We start from the raw sequence: 16,917 nt of genomic DNA on the forward strand, positions 1-16,917 counted from the left end.
TAGTAGTAGTAGAAGAAAAAGTAGTAGTGGTAGTAGTAATAGAATAGTAGTAGTAGTAGTAGTAGCAGTAGTAGTAGTAGTAGTAGTAGTAGTAGTAGTAGTAGTAATAGTAGTAGTAGTAGTAGTAGTAGTAGTAGTAGTAGAAGAAAAAGTAGTAGTGGTAGAAGTAGTAGTAGTAGTAGTAGTAGTAGTAGTAGTAGTAGTAGTAGTAGTACTAGTAGTAGTAGTAGTAGTAGTAGTAGTAGTAGTAGTAGTAGTAGTAGTAGTAGTAGTAGTAGAAGTAGTAGTAGTAGAAGTAGTAGTAGTAGTAGTAGTAGTAGTAGTAGTAGTAGTAGTAGTAGTAGTAGTAGTAGAAGAAGAAAAAGTAGTAGTGGTAGTAGTAGTAGTAGTAGTAGTAGTAGTAGTAGTAGTAGTAGTAGTAGTAGTAGTAGTAGTAGTAGTAGTAGTAGTAGTAGTTGTAGTAGTAGTAGTAGAAGAAAAAGTAGTAGTGGTAGTAGTAGTAGTAGTAGTAGTAGTAGTAGTAGTAGTAGTAGTAGTAGTAGTAGTAATAGTAGTAGTAGTAGTAGTAGTAGTAGTAGTAGCAGCAGCAGCAGCAGCAGCAGCAGCAGCAGTAGTAGTAGTAGTAGTAGACAAATTACATTTTTCAGAAATTATACTTTTTACACATTACACTTTTGACAATTATTATTTTTTATTTTTTTAAATTACTTTTTCATTGATTCTTATTTTTGAACTGTGTTGAATCAATTTTTTATTACTTTTTTCGTTGATTCGTATTTTTGAACTGTGTTGAATCAATTTTGTATGTGAAAATTTTTATAACAATAAAACGGAAAATGTGCCAGTATAACAATAAAAAACAAAATGAAAATATTTAACAACAACTGAAACGACAAAAACTCGCATTGTGAAGGAGATCAAGTTGATGTTTGTGGATCATTGTCCCAATGTTCATTTATGAGTAAATTTGCATTTCAAAGTGTTTGAGGTCCTTACTCGTCCGTGACTGCATTTACTTTCTACAAACAAGGATGTTTGGTCGAATACTGAATTAAAGCAGCAATTGACAGCAATTAAGTTATTGTCACTGCATATGTAATTTTGGTGTGCTGTTGGGCGGAGATCCGGAAAATCCAGAGGACATCCCTCTATCCGAAGAGCAAACCGGACATGTGTATATTAGTTCCCCGGTGATGCCTCTCGCAGCTGCAATGCGTGGCTCGATGACGTCACAGTTTTACAACCTATGGCGAATTTCGTGTCCGGCCAGCAATAACAACAGGAACGGACGCCAATATTTACCTCTCACTCCCCTGGGTCCGCCCATCATCCAACCGCCACTTCTGGCTCCTCCACTGCCGCCATTTCCGGCGCCCATACAGAACGGGCCCGTGCAGCCGCCATTACCGCTTTCACTGACTACCGGAAACATCGGGTTGATGCCGCCTGTAATGAAGAAATGCAGTGCTCGTGTATATACGCTCCATGTGGCATCTTAAAACAAAATTTGTTGTAAAATATGGAAAAAAAACATCTTCGTTATCCTGGCGACAATAAAAAAATCGGATTTATCCATTAAGAGTCATTCTTCCATGCAACTCCATCCAGCTCCTTCTTTCATAGCATGACGTATGATTTGGACCCCTATATCACGTTTCGATTTATCCTCCGCCCAAGGAGCGGGACGGACGAACGATACAAGCGAAATTTATGATCCGAACTCACGTCGTAGGCATCGCACGCTCGAAAATGACCTCAATTCATCAATTTCCCCACATAAGGCCACTGCATAGACACAGTTTAAGTCATTATACTAGTGAAATACATGTTCAATTAACATACATAGGTCATGCAATATAGAAGTTTAAGAGATTAAGTCAAGGTTTTATAGTTATAACGTCGATTTACGGATGCGTAACATTTTCTTAAAATAGTGCATAGTTAATGTACGTATTCATTAAATGAGTGTGTTTTGTGATTCTTAATGCGGGACTGCACGATTTTGTCAAATCTTTATGAATTGATATAAAAAGTGTAAAAACGTATAAGACATATATTTTAATATATATTAAAAGTTAAGAAGAACATGTGTCGAAAATGCGAAATAAGCCAGATATTTTATTCTGAAATCGAAAATGTCTGTATTATAGTCGAATTCGACAGCATGCATATAATGCATGTACGATGTCAATCTAAATTTATTTTTACGGATCATTTTAATTTTCGGCAACGATATCTATTCATACGACACACAAACACTAACTCCGATCCTAATAAAAAGAAGAATGCTTCGGTTATTGTAGGAACATATGTACGAAATATCTTCGTCACAATCGGCTCGGGGAGCTAATCTGTCTTTGCTGCATTTTATGAAATTGGTCTTCAATGTATAATTTTTGTTCTTGCCTATTTTGTGTTATTGTAACATATTTTGTATCAATTTATTACAATTTAACACATATAAAATTCGTGCAGTCCCGCTTTAATATACATATTACAAAAAACTAATTGAGATTATTCTTCAAAAAGTCGTCGCACACATAAGTCCTTTCTTTACATTCATTTACACATTAATGTTATTCAATCGGTTAACCACGGGTGGTCGGACGGACTGACATGTGCAATTTATCATGTTTCCCATTACGTGTGGGCATGTAAATAAACAGGTCAAAACTTATATTAAAAATAGAAGCAAGGGCGTTCTCTTTGTGTTTTACCATAACATGAATTACACAATGTCTTCTATGTGTTATACCATAACATGAAGTACAAAATGTCTTCTATGTGTTATACCATAACATGAGGTACAAAATGTCATCTACGCATATTGAGGTCTTTGATAAGAATACCATCAACGGGGTCATTTGTTATTTGTCTTTTTATTTAAACTCCGTATGAGTGTATTTTAAAATTTGCCGCATTATGACACCATTGAATTAGTTGAATGCTAAACCCATTTCTTTATGGTTGGAAATTATGAAAGCGGTGATACAACTCGGAACCCCTCGACCAAACGATGGACACTATATTAGCCGCGTTCTTGGAATATTGGGTTTAATACATATGCTTTATAAACGTCTCAAATTAGTATGTGCAGTCCGCATAGGCTTATCAGGGACGACACTTCCAGCCAAGGCTGGGACGACACTTCCCGTCAAGACAGGGACGACACTTCCCGCCAAGACAGGGACGACACTTCCCACCAAGACAGGGACGACACTTCCCGCCAAGACAGGGACGACACTTCCCGCCAAGACTGGTAATTTCGTCTAGAAGACACTTCTTTTAAACAGTAAATTCCTTAAAAGCGGAAACTGTCGTCCCTGATTAGCATGCGCGAACTCCTTTTAACATCATTTATGCATTAAACTCCGTTTTACAAGAACGAGCCTCATATTTTGTTGATGAGGTTAAATGAAAAAACGAAATAACAGTACCTCCGCTTCCCGGACACATCGGCCCGAAACAATTAGAAGACGCCCCGATAACGACGTTAATAACTCCTCATGCGTCCATCCCGCCAACTGAAGCGCTCCCGTCACTGTCTTCAAACTGCATTTCAGGGATCACCACCCCCGCCACTGCTTACGGTTCCTGAACCAGATCCCCAAGAGTCTCTTTCAGCACTTGCGCCGTGACCGCTCCCGGATGATGAGAGCCCGTTGCCGCTTGAAGAGCTCATACCGGATGCTGAAGTGGTTGGTTCTTTTGTGGTTTGTTCCAAATTTTGCTGTGAAAATGCTTAAACATGTAATGCATCACCATCATCATCATCATCATCATCATCATCATCATCATCATCATCATCATCATCATCATCATCATCATCATCACCACCACCACCACCACCGCCACCACCACCACCATCATCATCATCATCATCATCATCATCATCATCATCATCATCATTACCAGAACCGACATCATGATCTTAATCATCAAATACAACAGCATCCCCGTCGATACCATCATCAACCTTCACATCATCATGGATATCTTCATAATCATCATCAACATCATGAGCAACATGGTTATAATACACCTTATCATCATCATTAGAAGCAGCCTCAGAAGCAGTAGCACCACCACCTACATCATAATCAATCGGCACCATCATAAAAAATCATTACTATTCTCATCCTTCTTCTATTCTTCGTCAGCATCATCAGCATCATCACTTCCACACACATTACCCGCTCAAAAAAAACTCACCCCACCATCATCATCACCAACACTACCACAGATCAAGTGATAATTCTACACGGCTCTGAATCCACGCATGCGCACGTCTGACAGCCAGTCTCATCTGTTGTGGTGCTTAGCGTGTAGCCATCGTGGCACGACAACATGCACATGTCTTTGCACTTTCGGTACGTGTCGCCGCTGATCGGAAGTTCACCTGGTTCGTGTAAGTTAATAATATCGATCTTAATCTTCTAAGTTAACTCAAGTTTTGTTTTTAATGCAAACGTCATGCATAATACATATCCTTTTGAAAATAGCTAAAATACGTATAGTTGAAATAATGATGCGAAATATGATTGATAAAGATATGGAACAAAATGCTCAATAAAGCACTCGCTAAACAAAATATATTTAACGCCTTCCTTTAAATAACGATATGAAACGCATCCAAACGGAACACATGTGCAAAACCCTTTGCATCTTGAAACATATTGATTACCATTCCCTTTGTTGGCCTCATCTGTGTCGGCACTTGTGTTCATCCACCACTTGCTTGGACAATATTTAGGCGTCGATGTGCATGCATGACTCAATGACGTCGCCTCTGGTCGCATTGCGCAGTCGCAGACTCTGCACTTCCGGTTGTCCACAGCCGACGGCGGGCAGCGGTTTTCTTCATTTCCGGAAGTGTTTCCTGAATATGGGAAAAGGAATTGTTGAAACGCCATGCCACCTCATAACAACGCGAGCGAGGGGAATTCCGGGGTTTCAAGGTACTTGACATTTAGCTGCGATTACAAACGATTTGACTTTTTATATAATAATACTAAAGGAATTTTAACAACTATACTTACTTCTCTTCTCAAACTTCATGTTACTGCTATTTTGACATGTGTGCTTCTAGAACTACCAGTAGAATTGCTACTTAATATTGATGATTGAATAAATACCAAATTTTTAAAACGTCCGCAACAGAAATCTTTATCTTAATTGTTTACTGAAGTATCCGCCTGATAAAATAAAGTTCTATTTATTAAGAAAATAACGATAAATTTTCACAATGACAACACTCCATAAAACAAAACAAAAACAGTATTATCATCACTGTACCATTACAAATAAGTAAAATCAAAATCGACGCCCAAATGACATCCGACCCATTTGTGAATAACAGCGTCAAGAATACTTATGTCATTATTATTGGCACTAAAACAGCGCTGCACCTCGCGCGTGTTACTATTTTGCAAAAGACGTCGTTTCCGAAAACGTAAAATATAAAAGGGCTGTCCGATGTTTGATAACACTGTTACTAAATATGCATTAAGAAGCTCATATGTCTACCATATTAACCTCAATTGAGTAAAGGCTTATCAACGCCGTGGTGTTATGGACATGGTGTCCGCCTAGCGACCGGGAGGTCACGGGTTCGATCCCCACTGTGGGAGCGTTCTTTAGATTTCCCCCAAAAGACACCAAGTACTGGTTCTAGGCCCAGGAAACGGACTCGAGAGCATTTCAAATAAGTAGTAAATACTTTCAATGCAATCGAGCTAAAATAAATAGGTTTAAACTAACGCGGCTTTCTGTCAATATGGGCGTAAAAGAAGGTTTTTCAGCCCGTGTTCTTAAAATGGCAGTCCGTGACAGTTACTCGAATAAAACATACAGATTACGGTTAGTTTTATTGATATTTTACCCTATCTTGGTTCGACTGTTTCGACTGTTTGCGCTTAAATTATAACATACAGGTCCGTTTTCTGGTAAACACTGGTAAAGGATTTCCGAAAGCGCGACTGAAGTTGAACTGTAGGAAAATGTTTGATATCAAATATATGTTTAAAATTTGAATTGCTACTGATCTGCTGTTGATAATATGTAATAACCGACATGTACCTAAATTATTTAGAGATGCTTAACTTAAAATAGACATTTAAATAAATAATTTTAGTACTTTGACATTCTTTCGTAAGGGTTTATAAATTGGTGTTCTGTGGTGCATGTTATTAAACATAAGAATTTACGCTATGATGATTTTTTCTTTCTCAATCTAAACGTTTTTAAATCATCTAAAATAACTTAAGGTCAGAATTGTATTAAAACTATTCTTAGTGTCTTCCACGCGTCCTTTATTTAAAACTGGCCGTAACTATGTTCATCTTTATCTAGTTTTTTGGACACTACAAAATAAAATCGTAACTGAACTTTTAAATAAAACGGACTAAGGACTTTCTTAATTAAATATCTCAGAAATATTCCCTGAGCAGGAATGTTCACGATCGAACGATCTTCACATCGAAAGAACCCTTAAAGGCGCAAACATGTTACGTTCTGACATTTGTAAATACTTAATTGCATTAATGTCTCAAATGACAGACATATATTTTATTTAAGACTTGTACAGAGTACATCGCCTAAACACATACATTTGCAAAGAACATGTTAACATGATAAAGCATTCTTATTTCCGAATTTTGTGAAAAATGAACCAACAGTTTGGAAAAAGGTAAGTTACCGTAAATGACGATACCATTTCTTTAATATCATAATTCACAGGAACAAACCTATCGTAAATGTCGAATTTAAAATTACTAAATTCAGTCGTAACTATAACTTGTCGTATGATGGTAAATAAAAACAGAGCCCTTATCAAAAATACCGCTGACTTCAAATTCGCTGGTCGGTCCTTGTTCGTCCACCTCTGATTGCCCTATACGGAGAGATACGGAGGGGAGGGGGCAGTTGTGTCAGAGGGATGACCTTAATACCTTCATGTAACTCTCTATGTGCACAACGGCAGAGAGTGGATATGGGTCAAATTGATAACCATGAAAGGTCGCCATTTGATCGATAAACAAGTTCACAATCGAATAAATAAGTAGATTCATATTGAAATGTTTTAGCATAATTAATTAGCATATATCGCCGTCAATAAACGAATATATCAACCTTATTTGAGCAAAAATACAAATGAATTTTGCTGAAAGAAATATATATGTACGCTTTATACATACATTGATTAATGATATGTCGTCGGAAGGACCATCCGAATGCCCGACCGACCTACCGACCGACCACCCGATCGACGGCTAAATTACAAACTTACAAGAAGAAATCTTAATATAATTTTTTTTGAATCGCGTCCTGGAAAAACGGGGCTCAATGCGCGGGCGTACAGTGTCGTCCAAGATTGGCCTGTGCAGTCCGATATTGCTAATCAGGGTCGACACTTGCCACTGTTATGGTATTTTGCGTTTAACTAAGTCTCTTCTAAGCGAAAATCTAGGTAAGGATGAAAGTATCGTCCCTGATTAGCTTGGGCGGACTTCAAGGCTAATTCGTTACGACACTTAACGCCCATGCATTAAGCCCTGCTGTACCAGAGCGAGAATAAGATGCATAGATCATCATCCGATTGGTTACTATGATTGCACGGCTTTGAAAGTATGTATGCTATTAAACCGTCCAATGACTGCTGGATGGTTGGCAGCTCATCCGTGGCAGCTGGTGCTTAAAATGTCAAATAAGGATTTGTTCACAAATTTTCATAATTTTTTAAAATGTCATTAAATGTATTTGCTTAGAATAATATTATATTTTGATTACGTTAAAGTTTTTAAAATATCAAAATAAGCAGTTTTTTTCCCAAAAAGAATGGTATTGGAATATGCAAAGTTAACATAATACAGTCTATTTTTGTTTCTTAAACGTTAATATATGTTAATATATGTAACATTTTCATTTATGTGATTTTAAATATCTGTGTTCTATCATTTGCATTCTTGGAAATATATAAAACGAGGGCAAGCTGGTTTTGTCCGTCTGATTTTGTGTTCCATTAAGGCCACTCGTTGTTTCATATATCATAAGCACGAGAAACCAAGTCAAAAAGCGAAACTGCAAAACGAAATTCCGATGCGCAATCATGACATAAATATCGCAATTTGGCATCGTAATTCCGTGACATCGTTTCGTGTTTTGAGTGCATTCCTTTATCTGTTTTAAGGGTGACAATACGGTAAAAAGCTCCGGTATCACCAATGATACTTATATTTTCCTTGTGATTATTTTCAACTCATCATGAAAGCAAAACAGATTTTATGAAACAATACATGGTGATTTAGCTCCATACAAGCACTTAGAAAAATAGCTTTAGAGTTGTTTTTGAGTGTATCGCTATTGGAATTCTGAATACATTCGAATCGAAGTATGCCGCGATATTTTGTCTTGCAATCTTGCTTTTGCATATAATTGTTAATGACTATTTCAAAGGGCGTAAGCGGAAAATATAACACATATATTTTATTATTATGCAAGGTATAATAATACTAACATTGTTGTACGAGTAGAAGTTCGTGTAGGAGGCCGCCATGTTGCGCTTGTACACGTGCGTCTTGTAGAGCAGGTGATAAAACACGAGCATGTCACCAGTCTCCATCCTATGCAACGTGACGCTGAGTTCACTGCAGCACTCGGAACCCTAAAATGCACGTTCTAAAAACTGTTAAGTTTGTATTTAATAGGGCAGGGTAGAGCAACGGACATCGTATGTACAGTATACCATTTTAATTAAACGCAGCGTTGCTGCGATTATATATACTTATTTCTTATAAAATGTGGGACGTAGATGTACGATGAACAGAAACGCAGATTACTGCCTAAAAGTTGTGTAATAGATGAGGCTCGGCACGAGTAAAATAAGGGCTTATTTTATTCTTATATATTACAAAACAGGCAGTAACCTGATATTTTCTATAAATATTCACGCTGGTTGCCAAATTTAGACACACACGGTCATATGTTTTTTTCCGTTTTGGGGGAACACATTCAGCCGACTTTCCCTTAACAAAAAGTGTACATTTGTCATTTACATACTTCAAACAAAATTTGAATGCAAAACAATAATTTTATTAATTTCATATTCGTCGAGGTCATGTTCGCTCAAAAAAGCGTTTTACTTCTTGAAATTGGTATTAATTATGAATACTTTATGTATACCGGGCTTTTAAACCATACACTGCACGTGTCATCTTGTACCAAAACGTATTTTAGATATTACTACGATGTTGCGAGTAACAATCTTCTAAATTATCAATTGCCATAATTTTACAAATCATGTTTATGTAACAATTAACGTGAATAAAACAATAAAAGTGGTATAAACGAAGGCCAACTTAGTTTGAACCTTACCATCGACGGCTTAAGACTTATTTAGACACTCTCGAGTTCGTTTCCTGGGGAAAACCGTACTTGTAATTTTGTATGTGATTTTTTTCCCCCAAGTAAATCATAAGTAATCACATCGATTAACAAAACGGTGTTCTTATCCCTTTTGGTTTATTCCTCGGATAATAATAAAGCCACTGAGGTGGCGGCCCAGGAATGTAGTCGTTTATATTATCCGGGTGGAAACTTTCCCGCTCGAATCTGTCGAGAGCTCCATGTATGCTGACACCGGCTTTCATGGCGCATCTGCCGACCTCTAAATCCTCGGAACTTCCCTTTTCCTGACAATGTCCTTTTTCTGAAAGGTAAGACATGAGTAAATCAAGTCTCACCGATTCCTATTATATTCGAAATCGGTAAATCTAATAATTACCGGCCCCATTGTCCTAGAAACTAGATTATAGAGTCTCATTAGTTCCATTATCTGAGACCAGAAATAATCAACTCAGACGCATTGCGCTCCATGCCCCGTTCTAGTAAACATTGAACATCAATCGCACGTATAATACATTTGTATTAACTTCTAACTATGGTAAAGAAATAGTACAAAACGTGGGGTAGGGTAAATATTACTGTCATAAATCAGGACACTGACGTTTCGTTTTACATTTGCACAACACATTTATGCTTTATGTTGTGTTCACATTTTCTGAACGAAATCTTGTATTTTTACACTCTTGATTTGCACATGTCTGCAATGTGTCGTCTATAAGCTATCCGCTGACGCTTGTGACGTAATGTGGCTACCAAAAACGAAATCTGACATAGTTCGAACTCATCCACATCTATGTGACAACTGGCGATGTCGACACTTTCCCAAGAAGTTAGATCACTGGCCTAATAAACACTTAAGGGTAGTTTACTTTGAATACTGAATTCTTTCGGATACGAATACAAATTTAAGGGTAAAAATCTTAAAAGGTAGTTTAACCTGATCTATTAGGAATTATAATTTTACGCATATAATTGCATACAAGGCAACTTGATATATTGAGTGACAAGTTAAGTTGTTTATTTCTATAAGAGAACATGAAACATTGTATATTATTCCAATGGGACCACTTGTTGTATTTATAATACCTGGAATCCTTAAAGTTCACTATTACCAACCTGTATCCCAGGTGTTTATTGAAATCTGACCTGAATCTATAACATTTACTGATATCTGACCTGTAATTTAGAATCCACAAGGCCAGGACCGGGTTGCTCAAAGCACCGTTAAGATAGCATTACCGTTAAGCTTTACCTCCGTTAAGTTCACTAACGCAGCGTCATTTAATCAGCCGTTGACTTTATGTTGCTGAAACAGTTTTAATGCTGACGTTAATTAACGCAGCGTTAAGACTTTTACGTCAGTGTTAAATCCCACAATCCATTCCAAATTTTCACTTCCGGTTCCTGTTATCCAAAATGGCCTCAAACATAGCAGACAATTCTTTTCCTGAAATAAATAGAAAAAAAACGCAATGTGAATTTAAGTACAAAGTTGAAACCCTCAAATTGGAAGAACTTGTAAAAGAGGAGAACATTTTTGCAATAATTACTAATAAGTTTCCAAATACTTTGAGTAACAAAACGAAAAAGGAAACATGGCTAAAGAAAGCAAAAGAGATTTCTTCACAAGGGGTTGCAATGAGAAGTGCAGATGAATGTAGCAACAAGTGGCAAAACTTAAAAAGGAATGTAAGGCCTCTGTTACTCAGGAAAAGCTTGAAAGGAAGAAAACGGGTGAAGGGACCATACCAGAGGCAGCTATGGCCAACGAACAGCATGTCAAAAGTTCTAAAGTTTATAAAGATTCAGCATCATTCAATGTTATAAAAGAAGGAACGGGCGGCGAAGTAGCCATTTTGAAACCTAGCGTTTTATTGGGCTTTAGACCTCATTAAAGTTAAAGGCAAAAACTGCCGTTAAACAGGCCGTTAAAAGCCAGCGTTATTTTGAGCAACCCAACGTTAAAGCTAATGCTGATTTTAACAGGCAAGTTTAATGATTAATTAAAGATACTAATTGACAAAAAAGTATGTCTTTTTAGTGTACGCCACGTTCAAAATGTTTACGTTAAATGAAACATCGATTACAGTCTTACAATTGATCAGAGTACATATAGCAAAATGAAAAACGATAGCATAAATAAAATACCAGGTCAATGTTGAACCCAGGTAAGTTTATTTTCTCGTCACTAAATCCTAAACTACTCGACAGGGCTCGTGTATTTGTTTTTCCGATACTCACTAAATATACGTATCGGTAATCAGCAATAACCAGTATTGTCTTAAACCTTCTAAATTTCGCTGTGGTGAAGTGGATATGTCTGCCTAGCCACTGAGATGTGATGGCTTTGATCACCGCTTTCGCAGCTTTCCTTACATCTCCCCAAAAGACACCAAGTACTGTTGTTTTTTTCAATGAAATGTGCCATATAGCTTCCCAATAAGCCCTAGGCTTTCGATGTAATCGAGCTACAATAAGGTTAAAACAAAACAAGGGTTTATACTAACTTTCGTCGTGAGTGAGAGGTATGTCGTCCACAAGAGCATGTTTATGCTGGATCCCGACATAACTCAAGTGGCCAATGGCGGTGTTGAACTACAAGACATCATATAAGATCAATATTGTGTCCCCGCCTGCAAACATGTATCAAATGCCACGAGCAGTCATTTGCGCAGTCTGTTCAGAAGCTACCCTGTCCGCCATTAAGATCACACAACCTCGCCCGATTTTATAGCGGACAAGGTGGTCCCGACTATACTGAATGACTGCACTCAGTATAATTTTGTATGCTGTTAAAAACGTTAGGTACCAAAACCTAAAGCAATGATCATGTTGTTGTTTTTTTTAATTTTGACACAAGTCCTGGACTTCTTCAAGTATTAAGTTTTGTTCAAGTCAAGTCTTACCAAATGAGTACATCAATAACCTTTTCAACTTGCAATCGTCATGACTGTTAATTTTTGTAATACACATTCTGTGGCTAAAATTTGGAAAGTTCCGTGATCTTAACTTATAAAAAAAGTAACGTGTTTGTACGATTTATTCAATAGTATTTGTGTTATCAAAACTTTAAGTATATTTCCGTCAATTCAAGCCTTATAAATTTAAGCTGTGAACTGTTGGAAAAGTAACAGAAGCCCTGGTTCTTTACTCTGTTGGAGAACATGAAGTAAATTCCCTTAACGACAATGAATATAAGTAGGAACGACATGATCGCGTATTTCGAAAGGCTCTTGATAGCGCTCTGTTATATTATACAATATGTTTAAAATATGTGCCTCATGAGTACAGTACGATTAGTAAAGACGCATATCAAACTCGTGAAGTGTTTAAATCACAAAATATGAGTCACAGTCACGTACCTTCATTCATGAACGTAGATAAAGAATCAAGCACTTTCCGAACTAAAATATGAAGAAGGTTGTAAATCGGTAAACTCCTTTTGAATTCACTTCCACTTTTACTTAAAACTTTAAATCTATGGTTCCGGATAAAGACCAAAAACTATGATTTCGAATACAAGTACAAACCGTATAGTTCGTTATCTCTAGTAATTTCGCAGTGTAACGACCCAGCTATCTGATCTTACAATATTCCATACTAACGTAAGTTGGAGATATCTGTCACAGAGGTCAAATCTAACGGCAGAGGGATTATTATCATAATAATAAACGGTAAAATAATAATACTTCTTAGTATTATTATTGATATTGTTGTTATTATTATAATAAGCATTATCATTATTATTAGCATTTATTTATTTATTACTAAATTTGAGTCCACAGAACGCAGGCATGTCCTGCTGACACATTTAATAACACAAATACATGTGTCATTTGTTACATTTCCAGCCCTGATAGCGATACGTCACTACATCCGGAACATAAGCGGAACTCCCGTCCTATCCCGCCAATCGGCATAAATCTACGCTGATTATTTCTGATACGGAACTTTTAAACGGGCATGTCGACTTGAGATCGAAATGAGCTAAATATTAGCGTATTTTTGTTCAACTGAGTTTGCCAGAAATTGTTTTTTCATGAACATGAGTTTAAAATATGTCAGTCCCAAGCAAACTTATGCCGTCAAAAGAAGAAGTCAGACAGACGAACACAGCGACTACTATATTTCCCTCCCATTTTTCGGGAGATATAAAAACACAGAAGCATTCGCAGCACTTTCTCCAATGTCTTGGTCTACAGCAAATATTAAATATAAAATTAAAGTCATATGCTATCGATAATTCTAATCAGCTCCATGTGCAATTTTATCAATTTCGCTCCTCGTTTATTTGGACAATAAGCGTCCGAGTGAAGGAGATCTGACGTTCTTTCGGGGTCGTCCAGATGTTTGGTGCTACGTTATGTGGTTACGTTCGCGTTTTTGCTAGGCACCAGGCACGTGACCGAGTAACAGCAGTATTTTGTCAACGGTATCACAGAGTTGGGTTTCGAACTTCAGCATTCGTCTGAAAAAGTGTGTGTGGTATGAGGAGTTAAACTATTTTATCTACAGTAAACCCGTTATAAGATTTAAAGTCCAATTGATCAACAGTAAAAAATGTTTCCGTTGTTGTTGAATTTTTGTTTTTGTTTGCTTTATTGAAGAACAAATATGTATTTTATTGTCGTTTGGTAGCAGTATAAACGCAAATGTTCTGATGAATATTGTTAATATACCCTTATTTATACATAATAAAATGTGACCTATATAGATTACCGGGGGTAAGTATATATTGTCTCTAACAAATTGTATTAATGACATCAGTGAAAAAGAGGATTTAATGTATGACAGGACTTGTGTTCACGTTGAAATCTTCATAAACATCGGAGCTTCCGTGTAGACTCATTTATACATGTCGGAATGTAATGTCTTAAGTTTTCCAAAAATTACTGTTTCGTGGACCAGTGAACTGATTGATTTCTGATTTGATAAAAAGAAAGAAGGATTTGCGTCGGTCATTAACAGATGTGTTTGTGTTTTATTCGTGGATCGGTCGAAAAACGAAATCATCGAACATTAACGTCCCACTAATAATAATGATTTTTCAGTATGCTTTTTCGCTGACATTTATGACCGCATCCTGTTTTGATACGCAGAAAAATCATATCGTGTCACGTCATCCGGATCTATTAGATTCGCTCTAATATACCATTATTCACTGAACAAACCGATCTGTGAAAATAAATTATACATACCAAAATTGGCGCGTTTTAACAAAATAATTTACAAACAGTAAACTTACATTGATAGAACATTCAGCTTCCGGTAAATGTCATGCCAATATTCTGACGTCATTTCCGGTTACGATGCAATCACACATCCGGTTTCGTCGGACACCGATATGACTGCGGAGGAAAAGATATAACATGTCAAAGCGCTGACTGCAGTATATCACATGTATACATTCACTCATTTCATTGATCCTCGCACGGGGGAAACTGGGCTTAAAAACATGTGCGTACATTGGCATCCCAAATTAGCCTGTGCAGTTCGCACAGGCTAATCGGGGATATAAAATTTCGCTTATATTAAATTTTTAGAATAAAGGAAAATCTAGTTTAGTCGGTAGGTGTCGTCCTTGATTGCCATGCGAAGACTGCATACTATATGGGAGTACATTTTACGCATATACATTATAAGCATTTAGCCCATTTTTATCAGAACGATACTCATTTAAATCATAACGAAACCGGAAGATATCCTTGCTTAAAACAAGAGAAAAAGGGTAACAATGAGCATCATGCCCATAATTGATTGTTCTTAGTTTATAAAAATTAAGCTTGTTGTACACACCTGTCATTCATACTTTTAATTTGTAATATGCATTTAAAAACAGCATAACAAATGCAACAAAACAATTGATGGTAAAACGAACCAATACGATTGGTATGGTGATTTCTCAGACCGCCCCGCTTGAAAAAAAGTATCATTTGTAGTGTAAAAAAGTAGATTCTTGATACATAAATATATCATGAATACAATCGACGAATAAAGAAACTTATTTGACAGTGACAGTGTCCCTCGTTTTTTAAGATTTCATAGGTATCAACAATAAGTTTCTAATAGATTGACACATTCATGTCCGACCAGATTAGGTATAAACAGTAAGTTTCTAATAGATTGACACATTCCTGTCTGGCCAGATTAATTGAGTGTTTTGACCAAGCTGATATTAAAATCGTAATTCGTGTCAAACACCTGAAAAGCTTAGTCTTAGAAGTGACAAATACGTTGAATCCACGTGCCATACGTTAATATGTGGAAGTTTTAATAATTATGTTTCAGAAACGGCCTGCCGGACTAACGCAAAACACAGACAACCCGATGGGCAGACATCAATGGTGAATCCTGTATACATTGTGGGTGTTTAGTAGGATATACTGGTTAGATTAGACTTTTCGCAAATATATTTTAATGACTAAAAAGTCAAATAGGATGAAATCGATAAGGTCAATCAGGGCCGGTAATAAAATAAACTGCAACAATTTTTCCAAAATATTGCGTTGGTATTAAACACATTTGCATTTCACAGAACAGTATTGTATTTTTTGCGCATGCGCGGATGTGATTTCTGGTAGATCCGGAGTCTCAAACTATCGGCAGCAGTATACGACGATAACGAGACTTAAAAAATATAAAGGTTAATACCGTCAATAGAAGCGTATATTTCTAAAATAAACATTAATATTGTAACAATAGATAGATTACAGTGAAATACTGTTGCATTAAGTTGATGGACGGCCAAATTATTATTGCTGCAGCATTTGCGGGAAACTGGGGATGCACGTGTCGACTGTTGGAGCACGTGGTAATTTTAACAAACAGAACACTGCCTTTCTTAATTACAAATAGGACAAAATGTTTTGAAACAAATAGACATTTCAATAGCTCATGGAGAATGCATTTGCGTTAGGTGTCGTCTCATATTAGCCTGTGCGGTCCGCTGATATGATTTTTTGCTCAGACGTATTTTTCCGTAGCGAAAATCCAGTTGAGTAGAAATGTGGCGTCCCTAAAATCTGTGTTGACTGCACAGGCTAATCCGAGGCGACACAAAAAGCATTTAACCCATTTTTTTCGACAGCGAGGCTGGTAACTTTATGTGATCTTTTATAAGGGAACTTCCCGAACCTTGGTTGCTTCTATCCAAGAACTCTACGTCGATATCACTAGACGCTTGTTCCGTTGAAATGTCGATCGCCCGAGACGCTTGGTCGTCATCTGGGTCAGACGACGGAGGCGCCGTCTTATGGCGAGCTTTTCTACGGAAGCCGGATCTACCACTCGTGAGGTCTGAATAGTTTGACAAATAATATGCACGGTTTTGTTTAACGGTAGTGGTAGAAATAATTAGATAAGAATTGGTTGTTTGCCTAATAAGACCTTTGTCATATATTACTTTTATTTATGTACAACATTTTTTTTTGGTTGTGTGTGTGTCACAAACAATAAATTGAGACATTTATATAAATAGGCGACTATAAAAAAGAACAAAAGTGTGACAAATAAATA

At 36.8% G+C, this 16,917-nt stretch overlaps 3 long non-coding RNA genes across 5 annotated transcripts; 1 reads left to right on the top strand and 2 right to left on the bottom strand.

Moving 5' to 3' along the window:
- Positions 1 to 439: 439 nt before the first annotated feature.
- Positions 440 to 5,146, bottom strand: LOC127880617 (uncharacterized). 2 transcript variants are annotated; one of them, XR_008049655.1, is made up of 4 exons: positions 4,685 to 5,146; positions 4,213 to 4,399; positions 3,438 to 3,730; positions 440 to 1,446 (listed from the first exon to the last, which is right to left on the bottom strand). It is a non-coding gene; the product is annotated as an uncharacterized LOC127880617 (long non-coding RNA). The 2 variants fall into 2 exon arrangements; XR_008049654.1 differs by having other exon boundaries at positions 3,438 to 4,399.
- Positions 5,147 to 5,296: 150 nt separating this feature from the next.
- LOC127880611 (uncharacterized) lies at positions 5,297 to 12,926 on the bottom strand. 2 transcript variants are annotated; one of them, XR_008049647.1, is made up of 4 exons: positions 12,765 to 12,926; positions 11,910 to 11,997; positions 9,373 to 10,849; positions 5,297 to 8,662 (listed from the first exon to the last, which is right to left on the bottom strand). It is a non-coding gene; the product is annotated as an uncharacterized LOC127880611 (long non-coding RNA). The 2 variants fall into 2 exon arrangements; XR_008049648.1 differs by having other exon boundaries at positions 8,925 to 10,849.
- Positions 12,927 to 13,746: 820 nt separating this feature from the next.
- On the top strand, positions 13,747 to 16,691 carry LOC127880620 (uncharacterized). Its single transcript, XR_008049658.1, has 3 exons — positions 13,747 to 13,887; positions 15,691 to 15,764; positions 16,523 to 16,691. It is a non-coding gene; the product is annotated as an uncharacterized LOC127880620 (long non-coding RNA).
- The last annotated feature ends 226 nt before the right edge of the window (positions 16,692 to 16,917 follow it).

Source organism: Dreissena polymorpha, chromosome 5 (assembly GCF_020536995.1).
Source record: "Dreissena polymorpha isolate Duluth1 chromosome 5, UMN_Dpol_1.0, whole genome shotgun sequence".
In the NCBI taxonomy this organism is placed as follows: domain Eukaryota; kingdom Metazoa; phylum Mollusca; class Bivalvia; order Myida; family Dreissenidae; genus Dreissena; species Dreissena polymorpha.